Here is a 23,312-nt window from a genome sequence, read left to right as displayed (position 1 = left end):
CACACACACACACAGAGAGAGAGAGAGAGAGAGAGAGAGGCAGAGACACAGGCAGAGGGAGAAGCAGGCTCCATGCACCGGGAGCCCGACGTGGGATTTGATCTCGGGTCTCCAGGATCGCGCCCTGGGCCAAAGGCAGGCGCCAAACCGCTGCGCCACCCAGGGATCCCAAACCATGTTTCAATGATTAATTTCATTAATTAATTCTTAACTGAGGCATAAAATCAAGTTTAAGCTTAACACTCGTAGAGAAATACTGGTGTTGAGGGGCTGTCCTGCTATCTTCTATTTAAAGACAGCACTGCCTTTTAGTAGAAAATTGGAGCTATTCTCCATGCCACATGTGATCACCAAGTGGTCTTCAAGTGTTCTTTAGAATCACAACTCTCTGTGATACAAATTGAAAGTGTGCTGGATACCTTATGAAGCTGAGGGTCAATATACTTCCTCAGAAATCTAAAAATTAAATCCTCCTAATAAACTGAGAAATCACTTCTGTTATAAGTCATAACTTAAGACATTACATAAAAATACAATACCATGCCAGGTTCTCAAACATTTCTATAATACCAAAATTAAACTTGTCTCCAGGATACATATTAAATATAATAAGGCAATGTTGTGTTTCACAAAAAATATGAAATATTAGAGAGCTGTGCATGTGAATTACTACAAAGATAAATAGTACTGAAATTTGAATTCTTGCTTGTAATATAGAACAAAATAGAACCCAACCCTATCCTTTTTGTCTCATACCAGAAAAAAATTTTATTTCATTATGACATAGAGGTATAGAGAAGGTATAAATGATCCACCAGAATATGTTAACATTTGACTCTAATAATATTTGCTAAACTATTAGTATCAGAAGATCAAGTTAAAATGTAATGTTTTGTATCTCAGAGTAAAATTATACTTATTTTTAGTTCTGTTCATATATTTAAATGAGAAATATATTGGGAAATAATTTTGTATATTCTATTTTAATAAGGAAATTATACATGATGAACATGGTTAATATTTTCCACTTTTTGTCAGTAAATAGAGTTTCCATTTATTTCATCAGAGGTTAGCGGAGGGCATTCGATTAGCTTATAATGCAGAAATGAAAAGTAGAATATAATTTGATCTTCTGAAGTTCATATATAACTTGTAAAGTTACAAAGTATAATACTTTTTAAAATTATTTTATTTATTTATTTGAGAGAGGAGAGCACAAGCTGGGGAGAGGCACAAGGAGAGGGAGATGGAGGCTCCCCTCTGAGCAGGGGAGCCCAATGTGGAGTTAGATCCCAGGACTCTGGCAGAAGCTTAACAGACTGAACCACCCAGGCACCCCACAAAGTATAATTATGTGTAATACAGCCAAAAACATTTGTTTCCTTCTTCAAAGAAATTGATGTTAAAATCAGGCTTCTAAAAATCAATTACCATTTTATATCTTGTATTCAAAACTATAATTTCCAAACAATTAAAAAATTCCATTTGTTTACATTTTACTCAGATATTAACGATTATTATATTATCAGGTACAGAAATTCAAAGTCTTAATGAATTGCCAAAATATGTAAATATTTGGATATTAAAAAGTTATATGCAACTGCTGCTGGGAATACACAATGGGGCAGCTGCTTTGAAAAACTGTCTGGCAGTTCCTCAAAAGGTTAAACAGAATTACCACAGAAGCCAGCAGTTCCACCCCTGGGTATCTTCTCAAGAGAAATGAAAACATGTTCATGCAAAAATTTGTATATGAATGTTCACATCAGCATTTTTCATAATAGCCAAAAAGTGGAAATAACCCAAATGTCCATCAAAGGATGAATGGATAAACAAAATGTGGTGTGTCCACACAAAGGAATATTATTTGGTGATAAGAATAAATGTGATACTGTTGCATACTATAACATGGATGAAACTTGAAAACAAGCCAGGTGAAAAAAAAAATGAGTCACAAGGACCACCTATTGTCTGATTCCATTTGTATGAAATGTCTAGTTTGGGCAAATGTATAGCAACAGAAAGGATTATTTGTGACTGCCTAGGGCTAGGTAGAGAGAAGTATAGGGACAAATGGTGAATGACTGCTAATGGGTCTGAGATTTCTTCTTCTGGTGACAAAAATGCCCTAAAATTGGTCTTGAATATGACCATATAATTGAATATACCAAAAATCATATAGTTGTTTTTTCTTTTTTTAAAGGAGGGCAGTAGCAATCTCTCAAAAACTAACCAGTTCATGCAAGTAAATCATGTTTCTTTTTTTTAATTTTTATTTATTTATGATAGTCACACACACAGAGAGAGAGAGAGGCAGAGACATAGGCAGAGGAAGAAGCAGGCTCCATGCACCGGGAGCCCGACGTAGGATTCGATCCCGGGTCTCCAGGATCGCGCCCTGGGCCAAAGGCAGGCGCCAAACCGCTGCGCCACCCAGGGATCCCAAACCATGTTTCTTTTTAAAAAGCCTTACACACTCAGATACAAGGATCTCTAGCACATTCAGGGTGGTGAAAAACAAAACAAACACAAAACAGTTTGCAATACTCCACTTCTCCAGGATAGTTGTACAGGCTACCATTCACGGTGTGTTCAGAAAAACAGACATTTGACTGAATTCTTTATAGTTCTTTTACTCTGAAAGGCCCATATGATCTGGCTTTAATAGATCTTGAGTTTTTGTATCAAAATATCTGGTCATCTGAAGAGTGATTGACCGACAAGGAACTAATGAGCATGTACTAGCTTCAGTTACATACGCAAGACTTCCCACATCAACAGAATGCATTTGAGGGTTCAGTTTAGGATTGGGTCCACTACGTGTTTTCATCTCACAGATAATCCATTCCAAATAAAGTATAAAAATTGCACTGCTACAACATCAAAGAAGAGGACTAAACAAAGATTAAATGGAGGTATTTGGCAATCCACTGTGCCAGGAGATGGAGACACAGATCTTAGTTTTGGCAGCTGTGTTTGTATACATTCTAATCCAGGCTGAACATTCAGACTCCTTACCAAGCTGAACACTCATGTGACTGGTAAGACTTTGGCATAAACACAGACAGTGTTATGTATATGAATTCCTTCTGCAGCCTGATATTTATGTCTTGGAAATTAAGCATGCATGTGTACGAAGGCAGAGTATATCTGCACATACATACAATATTTATAGAGTCTCTTCTTGCCAGCACTGGGCTAGGCTCTGGGGAAATGAGATGCATATTGATACCTATTTATAAAAAAAAAAAAACAAACCATGTGAAACATACAAGATGTTCTTTAACCATTGTTGTAATAGATCTCACCACGTATTCTTTTCCTTCATGATTTTAGTGCTAAGCACACTATAAATTATTTAATCAAATGCACAGAACACTAAACTCTAAATTTGCTCAGTTTTCATCTGTGCCTCTTCTACAGACGTAACTTTAGGTGACTAAAAGAGACCAGGGCACCAGATTTCTCTTTTGCCATGCTGAGGAGCTCTGACAATAAAATGTTTCACACGTGGGAGGAAGAAACTTTTGGCTCATTCTCAGATTTTTAAGGTATCTGAAATGATCTACTAGAGCAACTTTGGAGACTCTTTTGAGATGACGGAACTTTCTGCAGTATCCGCTGATATTCTGGAATCACAGCCCTCACTGAGATAAGAATTAAAGGTGATTGTATCAGAAATTCATATTTTTTTCCAGGAAACCCTCAATTCCAACAGTTTGGTCTGCAGCAGCAGTTGAGGTTCCAAGCTGCCAACAAATGAAATCAGTTCCACTTAGTGAAGCAGAAAGGGAACATATAAAAATGTCAGAGAGCTCTTTGAATCTGTGGGAGAGCCAGAGACCCAGGCTTAGCGGCTGCACGGCCAAAACCCATGCCAAACTTCTTTCAAGAAATTTCCTGTACCAGGTCTTTCTATGATGTCACCTCACACTCCCTCCTCAGCCCCTGAGCTCCCACGGTAACTGCTCTCACAGACCTCTGCAAAGACTGTTGGAGCTGCATCTGACAGGTGGTGCTTGGGTTTTATCCTCAGTCACTCAGCAACTTTGAGACTGAAGACACCTCTTTCCCCCAGATTTCTCAGATATCACAGTCTTGTGTTCCTCTCCCGCCTTCTTTGGCCTTTTCTTTTGAGTGCCCTCAGAAGGCTTTATTTTCCCTCCAGTATTTCTTAAATGTTATTATTTCCCAGCCTCTGACCTTGACCTCACCTCTTCTTTCTCCAAATACCTCTTAGGGCTTCTGCATTTCCTCTCATGGTTCTGAAAATCATCTAAATGATGACAACTCCCAGATCTGTATCTTAGAGATACAGCCTAAGCTCCTGATCTGTGTGGCCAACATTCACACTCGCATGGATGGCCTCATGGACATCACAGACTCAAAATCCTCAAAACCAAGTTCATAGTCCTCCCTCAAGGTTTGCCTGTTTCCACACTCTGTCTCTCTCCCATGAAATGACAACACCACTCTCTCAGCTGACTGGGCCAGAAAACTGCCATCGCCTTTGCTCATCTATTTGTCTCACCCTTTATGTCCGTCTGTATGCAGAGTTCTCCCTATTGATTTGCTACTTCAGTATCTTTCAAAACTGCTCACTTCTCTCCATCCTTGACGTGACTACTCTAGTTTATACCGTTACTGTCTCATGATTGGATGGCTGCCAGCCTCAGTGGCTGTCCTGCCTCCATTCTCGCCCCTTCCAGTACATTCTCTACACTGCAGCCAAGGGAACTTTCTATTATGCAAATTTGGCTACTGGCTTCTTTTTCTAAAATCTTTTAGTGCTGTCCCAAAGGTTCCAAGGATAAAGTCCAAACTCTTTAACATGTTTTAAGGTCTTTCACTGATCTTGTTTCTGCTTGCTCGTCAGCCTTAATCTTCACACACAATGCACCAGCCGTCTGCACTAGATGAGATTACATCCAGCTATATGTAAACACTGACCCAAATAACTGAAATTGGGGGGGGTGTCTGTTATTATTATTTTTTACCATATCAAGAAATTCAAGGGTAGACAGTTCAGGGCTAGAACAGTGACACCATGATATCATCAACCACCTGAGCTTCTTGTTATATCTTTCAACAACAACACCCACAGCTTGGGCTTTCCTCCTTATGGTTACTTCAAGGTTTCAAAATGGCTGCTCCACCTCTAGAAGTACATCCATATTCCAGAGAGGAGATAAGAGAGAAAGCAACAGGGAAAAAGAGATAGCACCTCTGTCAAGAGAGCAAAACCTACTCATAAATCACCTAAACGTCTGCTGATATGTCATTCATTGGCCAGAACTCTGCAAATGGCCCTTAATTCTACATCAAGCAAAAACAAGTAGGTTTTTGTTTTTGTTTTTGGTGTTTGTTTTTTATATCTTTTAACCTAGATGTTTTTCTCCTTTGAATAAAATCAGAGTTCGGTTCATAAGAAAGAAGTAAAAAATTACATATGGACTAAATAATAGCATTTACCACAGGAGCTTTCTCTGAATTCCTGAAATATGAAACATTCTCTGGAAGATCCTTTGGTCGTTGTCTCTGTTCTCTTTCCCCTGGAAGAGTTTTCCATGACACTTATTTGCCTGGCTAACATCTACTTATTCTTCAGGTCTAGCTTAAATGTCATTTCTTGTAAAATATCTACTTTGAGGCCCTCTTATTCTACTATCCCTCATATTCCAGACTAGCCTTCCTACTATTCTTAGCATGATTGACTTATTAAAATGTGTTATAATTTTCTCTTTAATGCTCCAACTTTTCCACTAGACTGTGCCTATTTTGATCACCACTGCATGTTTGTAGCACATAGTATATATACTCAATATAAATTATTGAATAGATACAAAATAAACATGAATAGGATAGTGACTGAAAAGATACATATACATTATACATTATAATATGTTTATATAGTCAACATTGTATAAAGACATCCAAAAAATTAGAACATGCTTGAAAATAAATATAGGGTGAATCCTATGAGATGGGTTAATTTTATTTGCAATTAGTAATACGCCCCTCTGCCCTCTGTCATGGTGCTAGGATTATCCTTCCCTGGGCTACTGGCTTATTTCTCTAAGAGGTATCATACTCAGGTGTTAGTACATTTAAAACAGATCAATGAGATTCAAAGGAGCTAGTTACTTTGAAGAAATGAACAACTACTATAAAGATCAGGATTAAAGAATATATCAGGTAATGGGTCAAAGGGGAGATTCTAATATTTCTCTCTCACTTAGGCAATGAACGCTTTCTAACTAGAACAAAATAGCTTTATTTCCACTTTGTGAATCCTTACTCAACTTTTAAACAATCAACTTTCAAATGTTATGCATCCTCTCACATTTGCCAATATCTTAGCACATACTAAATAAATATTTTTTGGATAAAATATGTACCAGGAAAGTGACATTTTCCTCATATTAGGAGAAAAATAATGGAGATTTATAAAACTTAGCTTAGAAATGCTTGTCTAGGGATTTTCATATGATATCATGCAAAATGCTAAGACTCCAGGCAGGCTTCTTAGGCTTAATTTTTTCTCAGGGCAGAATTTAATACTTCTTTGCTAATCACTCCTTATGATCTATACTGATGATTTAATACAGAAATCCTCCCTTTTGGCTAATCATGGGCTCAAAATCTAGATAAAGTACTAATGAATTAACGCTTTCTGAAAATTAAAGAAAAATTAAAATATAAACTGAAAAGTAAGATTCAGGACATGTTTATCTTTACTAGCCTCATTCTAATTGGGACAGCCATCAGAGAATAGGCTTTGGGAAAACAAGCCTCAGCTCTGAATCAAATAAACAATTTAACTCTAAACTTTCACTAATATGAATTACGTAAGGCACTAAAGTGATGAGATCTGGGCGAAACATTTGTATTTTCAATGAGCTATCATAAAGCCGTGAACACATGATGAAAACAATTAAATAAAGAATAATTTGAAGGTATAAGTGAGGTCAAAAGTCAACTTGTAAATAAACCATTTCTTATGCATTTTATATATCTTCATCTGAATTTCTCACATGCTGTAATATGAGGGGTTTCTTGGATTTTTCTGGGCAAATGTTTGTTACCAAACCTCAAACCAGTATTTCCCCATTTTTTTCTCTCTTATTCCATTTTTCCCCTAATCTTTATTCAGGTATAATTGGTACATGATATTGTGTAGGTTTAAGATGTACGTGTTGCTTGAAATACTTATATATTGCAAAATGATTACCACCTTTTTTTGTGGTGAGAACTTTTAAGATCTACTCTCTTAGCAACATTCAATTATCTACTACAGTATTATTAGCTACGATCCCCAAGCTAAATATTAGATCCTCTGAACTTTTTGTTTCCAACTCATTTCAGTGGGCTGCCACCAAAAGCTCAGAGCCCTTGTCAGCTCCCCTGGCTATTGGAAGGTCTACCTCCATGCACAACATTGCTTCCCATAGAACTTGCCAGACTCTGCCAGGGGAATTATTTTTTGTACTTTTATTGTTCTTTAATCAATTCTTTGTTTTGGATTCTGCTCATTCTCTTAGCCTGTTTTTCAGCTTTAATTTTAATTTATCCTCTAATTATGCTTATGACACTTCCAACTCAACTTCCGTGCTCGGCTGTGCTTCTCAAGTGCAACTGGTTCAGGGAATGAAGAACTTCAACTTTAGTTTCCTATCCTTATACTATTATACTGCCTGGTGTCTTAAAAAGGGTGCAGAGGTTAGTAGAACCTTGCTCAATATTTGTTAACAGGAGACCAAACTATTGGTACTTTCTCCCACTCACTATCCAAAATGTTTTACCTTTTCCAGTCCAAATAAACCCTTTCTCTTATTACTGAATCTCCCTCAGGAAAAAAAAAAAAAACAACTAAAAAGATCTTCCCACTAATAACACACAAGAGCCTTCTTCCCTCTTTAGATGTTCTTGCCTTATAAATATATCACTCAGGCTTGTCTTTGGAGAAGTCAAAGTGATACATGATAGTCCTGCTTCACCCAGACTGATTACTGGTCAGCAACAGCCCTGGCCTCTCAGAATCACTGAGCCGTGTTCGACGACACATGAACACCAAAGTGCTAAAGGATGCCAAGCCATACTCACCCCTCACCTTGTCCAGTCTCCTTTCTTAGAAGTTTTCAAGAACATTTTTCATGTTGAGCTGTTACATGGTCACAGTCTTCCTAACTTCTGAGAAATAAATGTATGGATGGTACATTGCTGATGTGCTCAGGATTTCTCAAGGTGCTTAAGCAAATCCCTTCCTCCTGACAAAGGCGGGGATAGGACAGTGGTACAAACTTAGTTGTGTCTATTGAAACTATCTTGATATAGGAAGACACTCCCATTTTTCCTGCTCTGAACTATATTCTGCATTTCAATTGTAGAAAAGGTGCTCCAATTTCTAGTGTAGGTCTGGGTAGTGGGGAGGTTTCATTACCAGGTAGAAGCACTGAGACTTTCATGGGTATTGGCTAATGCCAGGGCATAGAAGTCAGAAGTGTACGCTCTGTGTTCAAGTCATAGCTCAGCCAGTTTTACTAGGCTATGTGTTGGACATTATCAAGGAAGATAACAGGAAAAGACCTATGTCCATCTAGGCTTTTACTCTCTGCTTATTTATACAAGAAAAGTTAAGTTGTTGTATTCATTTGTACCTGTGAATGTGCCCTCTTCCTAAAAGGGTTCTTACAGATGTAACTAAGGCTCTTGAAATTGGATCATCCCGAATTAACTGGGTGCACCCTAAACCCAATGACAGGTGTCCTTACAAGAAGAAAAGACACAGTGAAGGAGGCCTTGTGAAGGATTGGCGATGAGCCAAGCAACACCTGGACCTTCCAGAATCCAAAAGAGGAAAGATTCTGCCCTAAAGTCTTCATAGTGACCATGACCCAGAGGACACCTTGATTTTGGATTTCTGCTTCCAGAACTGTGAGAGAATAGATTTCTGTTGTCTTAAGCCACCAAGTTTGTCATAATTTGTGATGGCCACCTTAGGAAACAACATACAATTTGTGAGAGTAATGAAATACAGTTGAATCATAAGATTTGCAATCCTCCCAACGCACCCTCCCTCCCAAGGAGGCAAGTGTCTTGTGTGAGCTATTATTTGCTCGTTTGTTTTCATTGTTTTGTGCTTGATTATGCTGAAGGGTAAAAAGGAGAGTAATGTTAAGAGTAGGAATTGGGCTAATGGCGGAGGACAGGGAGGGTGGGAAGTGAGAAATACAGCAGCTTCTGCGAAGAGCAGATTTGGGAGAAGGCCTGCTCTATGTTCTACTATATTAACCCCCTTTTTGTGGCCTTCTCAAGAGAACTGCAACAAACCCTAAAACTACTTCAAAGGCTTCCTGGAGCTGGGTCTTTGTCTCTTTAGGTTGTATTTCTACACTGAGATTAGTGTGGTGGTGAGGGGCACTTACATTAGGTTACATTTTTATAACCAGAAAATAAAGGTAATTTCTCTTTGACAAAACAAAATGTGTGTGTGTGTGTATGTGTGTGTGGTGTGTGTGTGTGTGTGGTGTGTGTGAACACCAGGGTATTCTTGATATCTTATATTAGAGATGGCTACAGATGTTCAAGAAAAGAAAAGATTCCTTTACTTCTACCCCGACCAGGATGCCCTGACCCATACAGACTGACACAGCCAGGATCTATGCCTCTAATTGAACAACAGATGTTTTCTGCTAGTCTTGAGAGCTTCTATCCCTGCATGATTTGCCTGGGAAACTGACCCTGAAAGTATTTTTCAGGGTGTGTTTCCTTATCTAAAAATGGAAATTGTGTTTCAGGGTGTGTTTCCTTATCTAAAAATGGAAATTGCTTGTCAAATCTGCCTTCTGGGCTCTGTATCACTAATTTAGTTATAACCTGCTGTAGCCTTGAGCAGCTGCAAATAGGCTCCCAAACTCCTTCTTTGGCCCCATAGCCTGAATACTTTAGCACTTCAAATGTGCCATAATCTACATGCAGGGTATCTCCCCAGTATTAGTAATATTATGGAATGGCAATATTACAGAACCCCTTAAGCCCCAGTAGCCAATGTACAGATGAGGCCCAAACATGAGACTACCCCTGCTCTGAACACTTTGCTTTTGCTAATTGCCATTTGATCTTGAACGAGTAAGGCCGTTGTGTTTACCAAATACTTACGTAGAGTAGGCTGCATACATAAAAATTCCAAGGCTAAGTGTGGAGCGACCTGTATAAAGTGGGGGACTGTATATTTTGCATGGGGCAACCTAGGGCCAGGATTTGCCACTGTGCCATTTTAGCCAACCACTGTATTAAATATATTAAGTGTGGTTTAGAATAAGAACAGTGATTTGTATTATGTGTACTCATGATATCTGACTACGGGTCAAGTAGTGCTAAAATAGATTATTTAAACCATTTTCTTCCCCTAAGTGACCATAGAGACACTTATTCTGGATTTTATCTCCTTCATTAATACAAAGCTATCATGGTGATGTTATATATTCACACTAAAATGGCACATGATCTCTAGCACACCACTTATCTCCACTCCAGACATCGCCTGTTCAGAGAATCTCCTGACTCCATGGAGAAGTCTAGCTATCTGATGTATAACTTCTGATTTTTAGAGGTGTTGTTCAGATACAGTCAAATCTGTATTTACCTGTCTACTGTTTCCCATCCATAGAGAAGTGCATAGACAAATAAGTCAGTAACTGTGCTCTCAAAAAGCATATGTAGAGGTACTGTGGTCTACATCCACCCACCCTTGAGTTAAAAAAGACAGGCACTTCACCCAGAGTGGGTTAGGCTCTACAGCAATTACAATGTCTTATTTCTCATATTCCATGAATTCTCCAGCTTCGCTGATGCCCTGAGGTAATTTGTATCTAAAAGAAATGATAGGATTGATATAAATACCTCCAGGACTTCTTCCCAAAGGCAAAGGGCACAGAAAAGAAGCAAGCTAGAGATGGATCATATAAATGAGCCTTGGCATCAGCTTTCGTCACAATCACCCTTTCCAAGCATCGGGTCCTTCTAAAATGAGGGAGACAGCCTCACTTCAATTGCCTGCCTGCCTTTTTTCATCTTATTCCCTGAACTCTATCTGATATGAGCTCTGTTATGCATAACAAACACCTAAACTGTTTTCCAGGAGATATATTGTTACTGAAGACTCCATATTCAGCTGCTATTTCCAGTTCATTGGAAAAGGAAGAGGTCAGGAGGGATTTCTACTTGTGTAGCATCTTTGGTGGGTCAATGTTCCATTGAAGACATGTCCCCATTCATCTCTCCCTTTGATGGTTCTAGGGAGTTGAGGGCCATCCCCCACTGTTCTTCCTCCATTGCAGGGATCATCCGTCCTCTGTGAGGAAATATATTATAAAATATATTCCAGCTACAGATCTAGCACAAGCCAATGCCAATGTCAGATAATTAGGAAAATTGAAATAATCTCATTCTTGTTTATTTGTTTATTTGGGAGTTGACATTAGCCAGAATAATTTGGATAACATCAACATTAATCTTAATTCATGAATTATTAAAACCTTAGACTGTGTCACAGTAAATTTGCAGGAATAATATTTTAATTCAGTACAGTTTGCAATCAGTATGGAAATGCATTTTATGATGAAGCATTTTTAATAAAGGTGTCATTTTTATCATAACAACATTAAACATTATCCTCCTAAAGAAAATGGACTTTGTCATAGTAACTAAATCAAAAAACTTGTTTTTTCAGAGGTTCTAGAAAACATTAGGACTGCTGAATTCTTATTCTGGTATTAGGAGAAAAATGTATTGGAAATTATAATTCTGAAGAGATGGAGACGGAATGAAATACATGCAAATACCATAGTCCTTTCTGTGCTGAACATGACATCTTAATACAGGACTGTTATTGTCAAATAAGACAGCTGATGTCAGTATGAAAGAGAAAAACACAACACAAGTTGCAAAGCACAAAGCAAATAAGACCTCTGATTTGCCTTCCATCGATTGCATTATACAAGGAAATTGCTAATCAGTAATTTCATTTCTTTGCTAATGCGAAAAAATAAATTTATCACTTAAAAATTCAGTTATATCTTTTGGTGCACTTTTGTATGCATTTCCGTTGGGTATATACCATGGAGTGAAATTTCTGGGTCCTGGAGTATGTATGTATACGCTCATTTTAATCGAAAGCAAAAGTTTTTCAAAACCAATGTATCAACTGAAACTTGAACGAGCAGTGGATGAGAGTTCTAGGTGCACCATACCCTCGCTAGTATTTTTACTTGGCATTGCCAAGTAAAAAATACTTGATTTCAGCCATTCCCTAATGAATACTGAAGTTGAAGCACTTTTTGTAGATGTAATGGCTTTCTTTATATTATTTTTTGTGAAGTGCATTTATAAGCCTCTCCCCCAACCCCGCAGGTTGTTTGTCTTACCCAGGGACAACACAGCCAACTGGAATGAATGGTCATTCTCCATATGCTGGGCATATGTAGGTCTTTGAATTCAAACTCTGTTCAAATCCATTGGGCTTAAAATAAATGTTAGGGTTTTTTCCCTTCTAATTCAAAGTAAGGTTCAACTTGATATTTTTAGTAGAAGCGTTGGTTGCTCTATACAACAGTATATGTTTACAGCTTGGAGTTCTGGGATATGGCTGGCAGGAAAACTGCTGCATGGCTGAATGATGAGTCTGCTGGACAGATGCTTAATGTTTGAATCTATAGTGGGTTTCTAACCATTACTGGAGGCCAAATGTTGCTAAAAATACAATATGGGGGCAATTTTCCTTACCAGGACTGTTAGAAGTAGGTGGTGTGAAGAATAATTCAATAAGCTACCGAGATAGGAGATGGAAGTATCAAGAATTATGCTTGAGTAAGTACAGATGATCTCAAAGTGACTCTCCAAGGCAGATGACTTCTAATCAACTGTATTTTCTGGTAGGAAACTGTATCATATTTTTTTCTTTTATGCTTTCTGAGAGCATATGTTTTTGCTCTGATGCATTCAGAAACCATACAGCTGTGCTTTCTTCTTTCTCCTTTTTTTTTTAACATTTTATTATTTATTAGAGAGAGTGAGAGAACCAGTGGTGGAGAGGGGCAGAGGGAGAGAGAGAGAAAGAGAGAGAGAGAGAAGCAGGCTCCTTGCTCAGCAGGAATCCCAACTCAGGGCCCCAACCCAGGACCCTGAGATCATGACCTGAGGCAAAAGCAGATGCTTAACCAACTGAGTCACCCAGGCACTCCTCTTCTCCTTCTTTTGGGCAGGCTACAACTCCACAACAAAACTGAATAATCATTTTAGGCTTTCACAACCTTGTAATCTTACTACCTCTCCCATCTAAGTTTACCATTCAATAGATATTAACTGAAATCCTTCTATATGGCTAGAAATCAGAGATAAGAAAAAAAACCACGAGATAAGCTACAGACCATAGTCAAATACAATTCACATTGAGTCACTAATCTTGCTCTTTATTAATTTTGTGAAAAAGTACTCTTTATATTTCTTTCTCACCAGCCTTAAGTATATTAAGCTTGCCTGATAAGATATTTATTTTTTAAAAGACTTTATTTATTTGGCAGAGAGAGGGAGAGAGAGCACATGCACACAGAATCAGGGGGAGTGGGAGAGGGAGAAGCAGACTCCTTGCTGAACAGGGAGCCCTACATTGGGCTCAAACCCAAGACTCCGGAATTATGACCTGAGCCAAAGGCAGACATTTAACAGTACTGAGCCACCCAGGCGCCCCTGATAAGATACTTATAAATACATTTTTTTATTATTTTTCATTCCATTATTATTCCTAGAAATAGTTAAATGCCTTCCTATAATATTTTTGTCAAATGCTCAAGTACTATCTTCATTAGTATATAGGTTAAGTTAAGCTTCTGTAGCAAGAAGATTCCTTTTTAGGTAAACATCCATTGGTAAACATCAGTAATGAGCCATGTGGCCACAATGCACTTCTAGTAAGGCTGAGAAACTTTAGTTTTATCTGGCCAGCCATGTATTTGCTAAAATTTGAGTCAGTTCCATGATTAGAAGGCATTAAGGGATAATGAATACTAAGTGGCTTCTACCATGACCTATTTGTATGGTAACTAAGTTATCTCCTGTCTCTTTTATCTCACAGACATCTTTTCCAAGAGTGAACAAGGTAAGAGTCCAATCCAGTTTAGCTCAAAATCTAGAATGTCTATGTTTCAGGATTTTTTTGTCCCTTAGTGCTGGTGGTTCTTGGTCATGCCACTTGAAAGAATGAAGAGACAGACCAGTTGAAGAGTGGTGGGCCACAAATCAAAGTTTGTTGAGTGATAGTACAAAGCTCCTGAAGAGGGAGGGCACCCAAGAGGGTTGCTGTTGGACTTTCTAAGTCTAGAGGTTTTTATGAGATTGTTGGTGGGGTGCTTTAATCTGATAAACCCTCCTCCCTGCACCTGTCACTCAATCAGGCTTTTGTCCACCTGCTCATCTACCTATCAGGGAGTTGTTCACATGGGAAACGGTGGAGGGATCCTTCTTGGGTGGTGTAGAATAACAGGATGGGGTCTTTTTCCTTTTAAGGGTAGTTTCCTCTTAGGAAGGAGGGCCCCTTGCCCTGCCTGCCTTTTCCAACTCTTCTCCATTATCTAGGTGATGCAAAATTATTTCCATGCACCCCAATGAGGCTTTGTCTGGTTCCTGTGACCCAGAAAGTAGTAGATACTCTCACTGTCATGCCTCCAGCACCCAAGTTGCCACTCACAAGTGCAAATACCCTGACCTAACGCGATGAAATAAAACCAGGAAAACTGCAAGAAAAATTCCTACTTGGATGTGCAGAGAATGGGAAACATACAGAATCACTTGTCTAGAGCAATGCTGAAATCTTGCTGGGCAGAAAGCATGAAGATTACCGTTATTCCTTAATGAAATCCTGCTCTGCTCTCTGAAAAAAGTCTCTTGTCCATTGTTTTCTTGGTCTCCAGGCTTCCTTCTGTGGGAAATTCTCCTCTGGCCATAATCCCCTGGGACACAACTACCATGCATATTGGAGAGCATACTTTCTTTTCCACTCTAAATGGGGTAATAGACAAGGGGTTCTAGGTTTTGAGCACGAGTATACAAGTTTCTGAGCTCTCTGCTGAGAGGATCTCAGGAGGTGCTTTATGGTTAAATAATCACAAGTGTGTGTGTACCAGACTTGTAAGTTCTTTAGTGGCATAATTGGCTCAAAACCAGAATTGACTCCTTGTCTACTTGGTTCCAGGTAGTTGTAAATGAAAGAAACCACAAGCAGAGGCTTTATCTGAATACCACCCTAATAGTGGTATCATCCCTCTCTCCCTTACATTTAAGAGCAGCTACATTGAGTGGAAAAACCCCCTTAATCTGATTTTGGATTGGCTCCCATTCCTGGTTGAGAACACTTAAAGGAAGGCTCTTGAATAAGGTCCTGAGTGACAACTTTATCTACTGTTATTTTGTTTATAGAAACAGTTGGCTTTTCCAAGTTACTAATCCCTTAGTCAATTTAGATTAAAGGCCACCTGCTGAGAAGAGAGCCGATTTAGCTCCCCTTTCATTTCTGCTCTAAACTGATTAATTCTTGCCTGACTTCATGTCTCTTAGAGCACATTGCTAAAAACTGCAAGGAACAGCCAACACACATTAACATTCTGCATTTTCTCAACCTTAGCAGGCATCTGATCTGCCTTCTTAGTTACCACTGGTAACAGTTTTATTTAATGTTTTAGCATATAAAGGATTATGGGCTTCTCAGCCTACAATATGTACTACTCCTAGCAAACGTTTTTGTTGTTGGTGGTGGTGGTGCCTTTTTTTTTTATTTTTTTAAAATTTTTTAAATATTTATTTATTTATTTATTTATTTATTTATTTATTTATTTATTTATTTTAGAAAGAGAACAGAGAGTGAGAGAGAGAGAGCATGAGGGGGGTCCGGTAGTGGGCAGAGGGAGAGGGAGAAGCAGAATCCTTGCGGAGTAGGGAGCCTGATGTGGGGGCTGGATCCCAGGACTATGGGATCATGACCTGAGCTGAAGCCAGATGTTTAATCAAGTGAGCCACTCAGGTGCCCTAGCAAGTCTATCATTAAAGCAGGATGCCATATGTTAGAACATTTTTATGAAAAACTACACTTCTAATAGAGGTTTTTATATTAATTAGAGTACAAGCTGAACTGTCCTATAGAGACTGCACAGTACAGTGGCTCGCCTATGACACAATGTTCTTTCTTTTTATCTATCAATCTTAAAATAAGTAGATCCAAGTCATAGTAGAGAAGGTCTGTCATCCACTACATGTGGCTTCTGTCTCTGGGCCCAAGGTAACCATTTAAGCTCTCATCACTTTCCAACTAGCGGGAAGGGGACTAGAAAAGTGGAGGACTAAGAACTTCCTTTTTAGGAATTGACTAGAAACCTGCCCATATAACTCAAAGAACTTAGGAGCATATGTCATTGGCCAGAATCTAGTCAGATGACAACACCTTGCTACTGGAAATGAGAAGACTGTGAACTATGAAGACATGTAGGTAGGTTTCTATTACTCAAAGGAAAAAGAGAAAAATGGATAATACGGACCAATTAGTGAATACAAATATCACATTAATATGTTTAGTTCCTCCTTTTCTTCTGTTTTTGACATCACTTTGAGGGAAATAGCTCACATATTTAGAAACAGTATTTTTAGCTCCCAAGTTATATACAAAATTATATATTTTCAATCTAGATTTCATATCCTTTGGATATTCAGGCGGTCTATCAGCACCAAATCACTATCAATAAAAGGTTTTTATTTGCAATACGCTCTGCTTTTTTGTTCTTTGTCCTTCAAGTTACACTCAATTTTTTTCAGAGCTAAAGAGAACACCTCTCAAAACTTCTACTTTCTGAATGTTCAATATAATTGCAATGTCTTACTGATGTGCTTGATGGGAGAAGACTGTTTCTGGGAAATGCAAAATGTGAGTGGATATATAAAATGGTTATTAACACTCCAACATGAGGTGGATATTTTTCTTCCAAAAAAATCCTTCCAAAAATACTCCTGTAAATGAAGGAATATTCCCTATCTTCTGCATAGGTATTTAATTTTTTACTTTTCACCTTTGCATCTGTAACAAATCTTATTGAGCACAAGGTACTTCAGATCAGTAAGAGTTTCACGCATTCACCTTTCTTTTTCTTCACCATCACCCCACCCTCCTCACCATTATTGTTTTATTTATTCTACTCTATCCTTCAGCTTCTGCCAACATCCCCTCCTTTTGACTTCTGGCAGTCAGCAGCCACACTCACCAGGGAAGGCTGTTTTCTATGTGGATTGTAAGGTGACTAGGCAAACAAATGCATACTCACCTACTAGAGAAACTGAGGTTAAAAAGTCATTAAGCGATTTATCTAATATACCTATCCCACTAGTAATGATAGAGCCAGGGTCCTTCCCAAGGTCTCTTTTAGTTAAAGCACCTATCAAGACCCAATGTAGTGTTCTTTAGTGTGGTGTTGGTGTTACAACCAATGACACTGCCTTCTGACAAAACAAAGGAAGTCTAATAGATCAGATTTATATTATGTATCATCGTAGGGATGCCCAGGAGGGAATCTGGTTCTGCTGAGACTGAGTAGTTTCTTTTCTGTGGGGAAAAAACATGCCTGGAATGAAATTATACCTTTTCCTTTTTGGTCTCATGTAATGATCATCCTTAAAGTCAACAAGCACTAAATACATTTAAAAAATTAAAACCCATAGAGCTAGAAATTTTAGGATCATAGAATATTTTAACTACAGAGTACCTGTAATCCTTACTAGGAAATAGAACATAATAAGTTTGCTATTAGTGTTTTTTCATTAAAAGCTGTGGAATCATTATTTTGTGGCTATTTTTGAGCTTGTGGCTACACATTCTTTTGAGCTTGTGGCAGGTTTGGTACTAGAATATGAAGTGATTCGCTCCTCTGCAACATTTACAAAATTCCTTGAGAAATATATTGTGTTTGGCTGCAGCCTCTTTTCCTAAGGAATATCATCATGGGAGCAAAAAGAAGAGGGTTATGTGGATTCTGTAGGGATGGTTAGGCATTACATAAATTTTCCGCTTTGAGTAACTGATGACCTCTTGGGGTCTAAAACATTACAAAGGCAAGTATCAAATACAGACTTAAATGAGCAGCTGATTCAAGGATTGTAAAAACAGATGTTATCTATAGTGCCCTTGTAAAGGCTCATGTAAAATAATACTTGACCTAATAAAAATATGACCTTTTTTGAAGTACTTTTATATTCAGAAGTCAAAATTTCAAATAATGATTCTTCTCGTTCGAACCTGGGTTGAATATTATGCACCATTAGAAGTCTGTTGGCTAACCTTGCTGATGACCTGCTGAGACTATTATCATTCTAGCAGTGTCTCTACTGTATCTTCAAATACAGGAAATTCACTGATATCCTGTGCCTGAGAATAGAAAAATACCATTCTCAAAAACCAAAGCTCAAAAATCTCTTATGAAATTAGATCCTTAGTTGTTTAAATATTTTTTTTGTGGCTAAACCTCAGTGATACCTTCTCCCTTGTCTCCATAATTGTCCCATATTTACTTTTGTCTTTCAAGTACTGTTACTATAATTGTACGGACAGTCCCCAGGATGAGGGATTGATTTCTTTCTGCCTCCATTTATAAGATTTCTCCATTTACAAAGGTACTGTTGGAGCAAGAACAGCAACTTTGCAAGAATTAGAAAAGAGAAGAAATGCTGACTAGATTTCCCTCCAACTACAATTATATTTATTTTCTATTTAGGAGGTGAGGGTCTAGGTTGAAGGTGGAACAGATGGAAGGGAGTCAGAATGGATGGAAGGTAGTCAGAAAATCTATCAGTTCCTCAGTTTTCCCCCAATATGCCAAGTGATTGGAATACTGATTTCATTTTATATCGTTCTACCCAGTGTAGTAGGTGGAATAACAAACCCTCCAAGATGACCACATCTGTCTGGAACCTGTGGATATATTATCTTACATGGCAAAAGGACTGTAGATGTGATTAAATTAAGGGTCTTGAAATGGAGAGACTATCCAGGAGAACCCAATGTAATTAGAAAGATCCTTATAACTGTAAGAAGGAGTGGAAGTAGGAAAGTCAGTCAGAGAATGGGATGCAGAGGTCAGGAAGGGAGAGAGAGAGAAAGGTTTTTTTTGAAAATGCTACACTGTCAGCTTTAAAGATGGCAGAAGTGGCCACGGGCCAAGGGATGCATGAGGCCATTAGGGACTGGAAGAGGCAAGGAGAGGGATTCTCCCCCCAGAGCCTCCAGAAGGATCACAACACTGATGATTCATTTTGTAATTCTGAGCTCCAGAGCTGGAAGACAATATATCTGTGTTGTTTTAGCCATGAAATTCAGGATAATTTGTAACAGAAGCAATAGGAAATGAATATACCATGATTCAGCAACATCAATTTTAAATATAGAATATCAAATTTAGTGTTTAAAACTAAAAAAATTATATACACATGTACTTGTATCCATATATTTCAGTATCTGCTAAATAATGAAGTCTTAGGTACAAGGTCTCTACGTCATGATGATAAGAATATGGCAAATTTAGTTAATTAATCTGAAGGTCTTATTTGTCCTTTATGGTGAAACATCATGTTAAAAAAAGAATGCAGCTATCTTATCATGTGACAATATCTCATTTTAGCTGACTTCCTTAAGTTTCTCTGTAGTAACACACTACTTTTTTTCCACTTTGAAATGTAGCTCTTCTAGGTTTGGGATTCTTGACCTTGGCAATGTTGACAGGTTGGACTAAATAATCCTTTGTTGTGAGGGGCTCTCCTGTGCTTTAGGATGTGTGGTGGCATCCCTGGGTTCCAACCACTAGATGCGAGTAGCGCTTGATGTTCCCTCGCTGTGACAGCCAAAAACGTCACCAGACATTGACAAGTGTCCGCTGGAGAGCAAAATTAGCTCTAGTTGAAAGTCACTGCTTCAGGTAGTACACAATTGTGGGCGGCCATCGATTAGCTGGAGTAACTAAACCAAACCAGGTCCGGACTTGCGTCCCTCATTCACTCAAAAGGCTCGGGAGCCTAAAGGGTGAATAGTTGGTTGACGCTTGAGAAAGGGCTTGAGCAATGGTTTTCAGAGCTTGCTTTTACGTGATTGCCCACATAGATACAATTTATTCTGGCCTGGTCATAAACTTAAATAAGGGTCTGTGCTGTCCTTATATAATGTCTGTTAACCATATATAATGTTCCTTCGAGGAATATACACCTGGAGCAACAAGCTTATCTATTGACCAGGACCCTAAATCTTCTGGTGCCTGTGGGTCTGTCTTGCATGCTGATAAAGGGAAAGCTTGGAGGGATTCACAAATATGCTAAGAATGGACCCTTCCTTATCTTTGTTTTGCTTATGCTATATAACATTGTAGAACCTTGAATAAAGCTGACACTGCTTGGACATCATCCACTGTGTCCCTCCTGTCCCATCTCTTTGCTTTTCCTTTTTTTTTTTTTTGCTTTTCTTTTATTTCCCCACCCCCTTACCCTCAGGACCCTGAGCATGTTGCCACAGAGCATGCAACACACAATTTGATGATGAATACCCCTTAAGCATCCACTAGAACATTCACAAGTATATGATTATATTGTTGGAATATTATCAGAAAGGCACAGGCTGTTGTGTGACTAAAGAAGGCCAACATCCTCACCAAAGCATTCTTATCATGGACACCCTTGGATTTCTTGCCTCACTGAGATCTTTTTCTCATCCTCTTTGCTGCCCCTCCCCATCTCTCGGGCTTCTGCATGATGGAATATCCTGGGACTCGGTTATCCTGTCAGATGCCTTCTTTATCTACACTCATACTCCATGTCATCATGTCTGCTCTCACATCTTTAAATGTATCCATACACTGACTCACAACAAATATATGTCCCTGGCCATGAATTCTCTATTGAACTTGAATAGCTTACCTGACAACTACATTGACAGCCCAGTAGGATAAGCATCTCAAAAGGAACATGTTCAACTCCTGTTTCCCAGTCAAGCTTCTCCTCCCACAGCATTTCTCAGCTCAGTAAATGGCAAGTCCTCTGAGAATCGTTTTCTCTCATTTTCTCACACCATTATCAAATCCATTATCTTCTTATCGGCTATATATTCCAGACATGTCAGAATCCAGTCCCCTCCTTACCAACTCCCATCAGCTCTGGCCTGGATTATAATCAAAGGCTCTTCACTGGCCTCTCCTTCCAGGCTCACCAACCTCACTCTCTTCTTGACTCAGCAGCCAAAGCAATCCTCTTTAAATGTGAGACAAATCATGTTACTCCAACATATCTCACCCAGAGGGAAAATTAAAATACCACAATTTCTATGTGATCTGTGCTTCTACTACCTTTCTGCCTCATCTCCCACATTTCCCCATCCCTCTGTAGCCACACGGGTTTCCTTACAGTGCCTTGAACAAGCCAAGCAGCTTCTTTTCCCTCTGCATGAAAGACTCTGCTGGATCTGCCCAGAGGTACGTCCACGGTATTAGTCATTAGCTATGATTCTCCAGAGAAAAAAATCCAATAGGAGGGATGTATGTATATGTGCATGTGTATAATTGAGAATTATTTTCAAGAAATTTGCTCCAGTGATTATGAAAGCTGTGAAGGCCCCTGATATGTTGTCTACAAGCTGGAGACCCAGGAAAACTGGTGGTATAAATTCCCGTCTGAGTACAAAGTCCTGAAAACCAATAGAGCCGATGCTGTAAATCATCATCCTAGGGCAGCAAACTGATATTTCAACTCAAGTAGTTAGAGCCAATTCAACCTTCTGCCATCTTTTTTTTTCTATTCAGGCCCTCCACAGATTGGATGAAGGGCCATCTGCTTTACCCAGTCTACTGGTTCGAATGCTAATCCCTTTGAGAAACACCTCCACGGACACACTCAGAAACAATGTTTAACCAGATATCTGGGCATTTCATGGCTGGGTCACAAAGTTAACCATCACAGACTTATTCTCTTACTTTCTTTAGGTCTCTGATCAAATGTCGTCTTAGAAAGGCCTTTCCTGTTCGCTCCATCTACAATAGAATCCCTCATCCCACAAATGCTATCCTCTCTGGCTTTATTTTCTTTATAACACTTAGTGCCGTACAGCAAGCACAATACATATTTGGTTATTTACTTCTTTTCTGTCTCCACCCACTAAACTGTAGCTCCATTGAGGACAGGGTATCCTTAATTATCTGCCCTGTGCTGTATCACCAGTTCAAGGATGTATACCATACACACACACACACACACACACACACACACACACAGCCTGGCATGTAGCAAATATATTATAAAAATCAATATGTGATTGCACTCTGTTGAACCTCAAATTTAGATGTCAGTATAAAATATTTTTTGAGTGAGAACACAGCCACATTTGACCTGCCTAGAAGCACCATTCTCTTTCAATATAAAACAGAAGTAAATATGACTGTATTTCTGTGTTTTTTTTTACAAACGAGTAAAGCCCATCTTTATTAACGTGGAGAAAGAGTGCCCTCTACTGTGCTGTTTAGATGTACACAGTTCTGAAGTTTTAAAACGTGCCCTGATTTTTGTTTTAATCAGGTGGTAGATCATTGTTTTAACGAATTTGAAAAGAGTTACAAATAGATAACATCCATTCTTATTGTTTTAAAGTAAAAATAGTTTTCTAGGATAAACAGAAAATAAATTTTAAGCTGTTGGAGTGTAGATTTTTTATAATGGAGCATTGACTGCCTCAAATTTGATTTGAGACTAGAATAGGACATGGATAGAAATTTTAAGGCCAAGGGATATTTGCTAGTTATCAAATACGTGTTTAAAAGACAAATAATTATAGTTTTCACTATTCCTGCATATGAAAATAATTTAAGTATGCTCCCTGTTTAATGAAGAGGGTTCTGGAGCTGGAGACAGCTGTATTTGATTTGCAGAGAGTTAGGGTTAGACTAGGTTTCTATCTTTGCTGCATATTACGATCACCTGGGAACATTTAAAGGCTATTAATACCCAGATAACTTTCACAAGGAATATTTCTTCCTTTTCAATCTTTGAGTCTTTTAGTTCTTTCTCTTATCTTATTGAAGTAGTTCTCCATGGAGGGGCCATTGTGCTTCTGTTTCCCCAGGGACATTTGGAAATGTCTGGAAGCATTTCCAATTGGTATACTGTGGGTAGAGGAGAGTGCTACTGGTATTGGGTAAGCAGAGGCCAGAGATGATACTAATCATCCTGTAATGTACAGGACAGCCCCCTTAAAA

This window comes from Nyctereutes procyonoides, unplaced genomic scaffold (genome assembly GCF_905146905.1).
Source record: "Nyctereutes procyonoides isolate TBG_1078 unplaced genomic scaffold, NYPRO_anot_genome, whole genome shotgun sequence".
Taxonomy (NCBI): Eukaryota; Metazoa; Chordata; class Mammalia; order Carnivora; family Canidae; genus Nyctereutes; species Nyctereutes procyonoides.
This window is presented reverse-complemented; position numbering follows the sequence as displayed.